A 5976-nucleotide genomic window follows, 5' to 3' on the forward strand; every position below is an offset into this window, starting at 1 on the left:
CCACAATCTCTTCATTTAAGTGTGGATATGTATTGTCACTATTAGCTTGTGTCAGAGAGACTAAATAGGGCAATGAGATAGTAATTTCATTATTAATGAGAAGAGGGTGAAGTTGTGGCTAATGTGACTGTGTTCAGGCCCGTTGAGAAACCACTGAGTGTTCAGAGCTTCTGTCAGTGCAGTTAATGTTCTGGATAAAGTGTTCGTCAATGCAAGCTTTCAAATCAATCAGGGTTCCATAGGAGGAATTGCAGTATTGTTGTTGACTACCAAGCTAAGCCTTGGAGTGTTTATGTCTAACTCAAGCAGTTCTGAATGCAAGAAACCTTCACTGCTGAGGAAATTTCAGATTAATTCACTTGCCTTACATTTCCCACGAAACCACTGCCGTCATTTCACTCCTCGTACAGACATGGCAATAAAAAAATAATAAATAAAATCGAATTAATATGTTTGAGATTGATTGTTTAATATGGAGCAGCTAGGACTGCGCATGTGACAGTGAATGTGTGTGCTGTCTCCTCCTATTCTGCTATTGGACCATGCTCTTTTACGACAGCCGCATAGCGTGTCACTTCTTCATAGACCGTATAATAATAATAATATTACCTTTACATTCATTGAGCACTTTTCTCAAAGTCAAAGTGCTTTACAGCGATGAGGGAGAAACTCACGTCAACCACCACAATGTGCAGCTGCCACCTGGGTGATGCACAGCAGCCATTTTGAGCCATAAGTCTCACCACACATCAGCTTAGGTGGAGAGGGAGAGAATGATTTTTGGCCAATTAAACTGGGGGGTGATTAGGTGGAAACGTGAGAAAGCCAGGTTTGGAATTTACCCAGTACAACTGGGAACCCCCCCTACTCTTTGCAAACCACGGTGTGTTAGAACCTCAGTTTAAGGTCTCATCCGAAAGACATTGTCTTCCCCTTATTACACTGGGGCTCATTTGACCTGAGAGAAGATCGCCTCCTACTGGTCCACTAATACCACATCCAGGGTCAACTTATTCAACCTTCAGCCATTTGGCAGGAGCAGGGTCCATGGTGGTATGACTGCTGACAATGAAGAGCTTCTAACACTTCTTTCATCTGCAGTCTGTGATTGACACATTGCAGTCTGTGTTTCCCATTTTAAATATGTGCGCACCCATAGGATATTGTTGTTGAAGGGATGCTGAATTTAAACATTATGTATACAGTGAGATAAATAATGTTTGAGAAAAAGACATATTTTCTTGATTTGGCTCTGGACTCTGAACTTCACTTGTGTAGTTTAGTAACATTCTTAAATAAAAGCTGAGAATGTGCTCGTTAACCTCATGATAATGGTTTGATTACAAATCAAAAATTGTGGAGTACAGATTCAAATAAATAGTAGACTGAATAGTAGCCCAGTAGGCTGAATAGCTATTTTTTTTTTGGGTTTTGTATTCTTACATTTTTTTTTATTATTGCTACTTCATGTCAACATGCGAAAGTCCTTCAAATCAAAAATGAAATACAACTATTCATAGCTCTTTATTCCAATGATTTATTTGAGAATTTTCAGTTCCATAAATTTGATAATGCTATTTCATGCACATGAATATGTACTGTATGAATTTACATGTACTTTTCCATTTGCATGTGGCCTTAGTTTGGCTTCTGTGTGGAAGTGAAGTGAATGGGATCCACTCAGCTGATGTGAATTCAGATCATTCCAGAAATAAAATGCCTAATTATGTCATGAATGAACATGCACAGTGAACCGAGCGGTGCTTTCAAACTCACAAGAGCCTGTAAATTCTGCCTGTCAAGTAGCTTCACCAGGAGCCTGAGGAGAATGAGGAAAAAAGATTTGCATGAATAAAATCCCTATTTAATTTGGGGTCGTAGATGATATCCTCCTGTTGGAAAATCCTCTGCTGTTTTAAAGCAGGGGCTCTTAATGCTGCATGATTGCGTTCAACCTGGAAGGTGGGTTGTTTCTAAACTCTGAAAACAGTTACCTGCTCCTCAGTGTCTAATCCTCTACCGGTTTTACGTATAAACCTTGACTTCTTTAATAACCCAGAGGTCCTGCATACACACATTTTGGTGATTATCCAGTCACCCAGGGAAAGTGTTGCATGCATGTAGGCTTGATGTCGTCATGACTTGACCTATAAAAAAAAAATTAAAAAAATATGGAGTACGGCTGGTGCCATGGGACACACTTAAAACTCTTCCACAAAATTATTTTCAAGTGTCTGTACCTCTATACTGCATTCTGTCTTCTACTTCGATACTTATAGATAAGCTATGCATTTGTTCGCTGATATTTAAAGGACAATGCAGTGCTCATATGGGCTCATTCACCCTGCGAAGTTCAAGCAGTGCAATGGAGCTCTCTCATCCAACAGTACATGGTGGAGCCCCAAAACACAACCCGTTGCTTTACTCAGATGTATCCATGACAACCCTGCTCAAAGGGATGCAGTCAGTTGGCACTGGATAGGGAACTCGAGTTTGATTCTGCACCTTTAACACCATCATTGTTGGAAATGAAAGCTGTTGACTTTCTGTAAAGTGAAAAGGTGCTGGGCGCGCACTTCTGAAATTCTGCAGGTGTTGGCGGTAAGAAGCAGACTAAGGAGAGAAAAGAGGTGCCAGCACACTGTATTGAATACTCCTTAATAGGTTTCATGATGCAAACACTATTTCAGCAAAGGTTTTGGTCACATATAGCTGTCACATGACACACAAAAGAAAGGCTATATACAGTGTACTATGCTGTGTGCGCCATAGTGTGGGACAAAGACACATTATTTCTTGATTGGGCTCTGTACTCCACAATTTAATATTTAAAATCAATCAATTTCCATGTGGTTAAAGTGCAGATTCTCAGCTTTTATTAAAAGGAATCTTTATACATTTTGGTTTCACCTTGTAGAAATTACAGCACTTTTTATACATAGTCCCCCTATTTCATGGCACTAAAATGCATGCTCAGATGGGTTATGCCTGTAGAACACACTGAGCATGCTCAGATGTAAGTGCATAAGAACACCAGATTTAAAATCCCTGCAAAATATGTTATTCATTCTCTGGCATCTTGTCCATTAGTTTAATCAAAGTGTATAAAAAGTTAATAAACAAATATATTTTTATGTTATCCCTAGATAAACTCAGAAAAACATTTGTGCTTCATTTTAAGGATGAATTACTTTTTAAATCGGAAAATATTAAACTTTTTTTGAACAGCAAATTAGTTTGACCATTTTGAGTGAACAGCAGCGCATGTTGAAAACCGTGTCCTCCGGTTGTCTTGAAAATGTCCACGGACTGACATTCACTTCCACTTCATAAATATTGAATAAATGGAGGGCTGGACCTGCGGGGTGCGTGTGAGATGTTTATAGATTATCTGATTCCAGCGTGATGGATAGATTGATGGCGGGGGTGATGAGTGCAGGCAGACGGGACGGCTCAGTGTTACTGCTCTGCAGCCTGACTCCAGATCCCGCAGGCGGTGATACGTCTTAATCAGACCCTTCCCCACCACCTCCCAATATACGCTCCTGTCCAGGAGGTCCTGCTGAAGGTACACCTTCACTCATGCATTCCAATGTGTACGTGCACACACACATATATACACATGTACACACAGGCTCAAACACACACACACACACACATACACATGCATTGCACACACACACGTATACACACGCACACACACATACACATGCACTCACATATACACATGCAAATGGAGGCTCATGCACACACACACACATAGGCTCATACATGTGCACATACACACACACACACACACACACACACACAAAACCTCCCACACATACAGACACACACACCGCTGCTTTTGCCTACTTGTCCTATTACTCCCAAGAGTAACCTTGCGTCTCAGATATTGCCCGCTTACTTAAAAGTAGCCTTGTATTGGGTCACTTCCCATGGTGGCGTAGTGCTGTAGAGGTACTGGCGTGGGTCTGAAGGTGATCAATATGTTTTTTCCCTGAATACCATAGAAAAAGCACCACAGCAACAGCTGAGGGAAATTGATTTCATCTTGTAAATGTAAAGAGGCTGCAGTGAGCCTGGATCAATAGGCAAAGTGTATTTCTTGACTGTAACGTGTATGTAACTGCTTCCTAATCCTTTCCTCAATCTCTCCAATAAGCGCAGAATAAAAGCACAACATTCATTTCTTCTTTACCGTGACTCATTTCACCAACCTTGACCACATTTGGCCATATTGATCCATTGCTTTTTTCATGACAGCAAACCAATGGGAAAGCCTGATAAGTGACGTCAAACTGACCTCAGTCCAATCAACAGCCACGTTATAGCAGTCTAAGACATAGCTTAGTCACTCTTTGAGTACGATGGAGGTGTATCATGCACATCTATCAGACAGACAGGCAGGAAATGGTTATGCAATGTTGCATATCAGTACAAATCATTTTAATGAGAAAATGCACCTTTTCCTTTATGATTTGCATGTCAGCAAAGTGCATGTATGAGAGGGCTTTGCTACTCAGCCATGTCTGAAGAGTAAAGAATCTGATTATGTGGCACATTTATGACCCTTGTGTTACTGATGGTAGATATTCAAGATCATAGCGTTAAATAATGCAATAGAAACACTAAAGTAAGAATCCACAATGGTCACACTGCAATTAGTGGCCTGTTTAACTACTCATCCTTTATTTTCATTACATAATTAGCACATTAGTGTCATTTGTGACCAAGCACTGGTTAAAAGATTTTAGATTTTATTATTATTATTATTGTTGTTGTTGTTGTTGTTGTTGATGTACTTGAGACTTTTAAATGTTATGCATTGCTTATTTATATGTGAGATAAAATTATACCTTTGGCAGCAAAATACTGCAGAACTGTTTGCACACACTGCATTTAAATTCAATATATGAAAAGGTTAGTGATAGAAAACACTTTGTGTTTATCACAAAGAAGCAAGCACAGGTCAGTGACCCAAGCACAGGTCTTAGAGCTGGGTCTGATCCAGGAGTTTCAGCTGAAAACCTCAGTGACGTACCTCTCTACTGCACACACTGAGCATAGCTGAGGACAGACTCAGACTCTTCCTCACACAGCCTGTACAGTCATTGTCAAAAGGGTCGTTCGGGGCGCGCGGCGAGCCAAGAGTCCGGCAGGAGGCTTGAGCAGGTCCCCGTGGGGCCGTGAGTTGGTTTTAACAGTGTGACAGATGGCGCATAGTCTGTTCGATGGCTCATTAAAGGGAACATCTCTGCGCTTGAACTCAACCTGGAAGCAAAGCAGCTCTAACGGACGTTTGACTCTCGCGGTTATCGGCCAGCCTCTGCAAGTTAAGCAGCTGCAGAGCTCCTCCTTGTGTTTGCGGACCAGTCTTTCCTCAGCAGAAGAGATGAATGCTTCTGCGCAATGACGGGGACACTGTGCTGCAGGAGGTCAATCAATATTTTGATTGAAATTGGAAATTGATTGATACTCAGTGTGGTTATCAAAAGTCCCTTAGTGCTTACTCCAAAGACAAGGGGTTCCCTGGAGTCCTATATAAACCCTCAGTGTAGATTTTCAAATCTTCCCATGCAATCATGTGCCAATTTAATTGGCTGAATAACCCACCCCCCCCCCCCCCCCCCATCCCGCCACATCTGCTATAACTGTGAGTGTTCTGGCACAAAGCGGCTGGAACATCCGCTCTCAGCACCGTATCAGTGGGCTTGTGGTTGTGGCTGAGGGCCCACAGTGGAATTAAAAGCTACAGGCCCAGCCGCCACCACCATGAGGCCCTAAATTACAGATGGGTACTCTGTGTGTGCATGCGTACGTGTGAGAGAGAGTATATGTGTACACACTCAACTCCTGGAAGGGGAACTATATGAACAAGTAATCAAATCACATTTTTTATCACTGCTTTTTATGAGGTTGCCATGGCACCATACACTATACTGCCATTCCAAAAAACAGCCTGTCGTGGATAAG

This window comes from Anguilla anguilla, chromosome 18, assembly GCF_013347855.1.
Source record: "Anguilla anguilla isolate fAngAng1 chromosome 18, fAngAng1.pri, whole genome shotgun sequence".
NCBI lineage: Eukaryota > Metazoa > Chordata > Actinopteri > Anguilliformes > Anguillidae > Anguilla > Anguilla anguilla.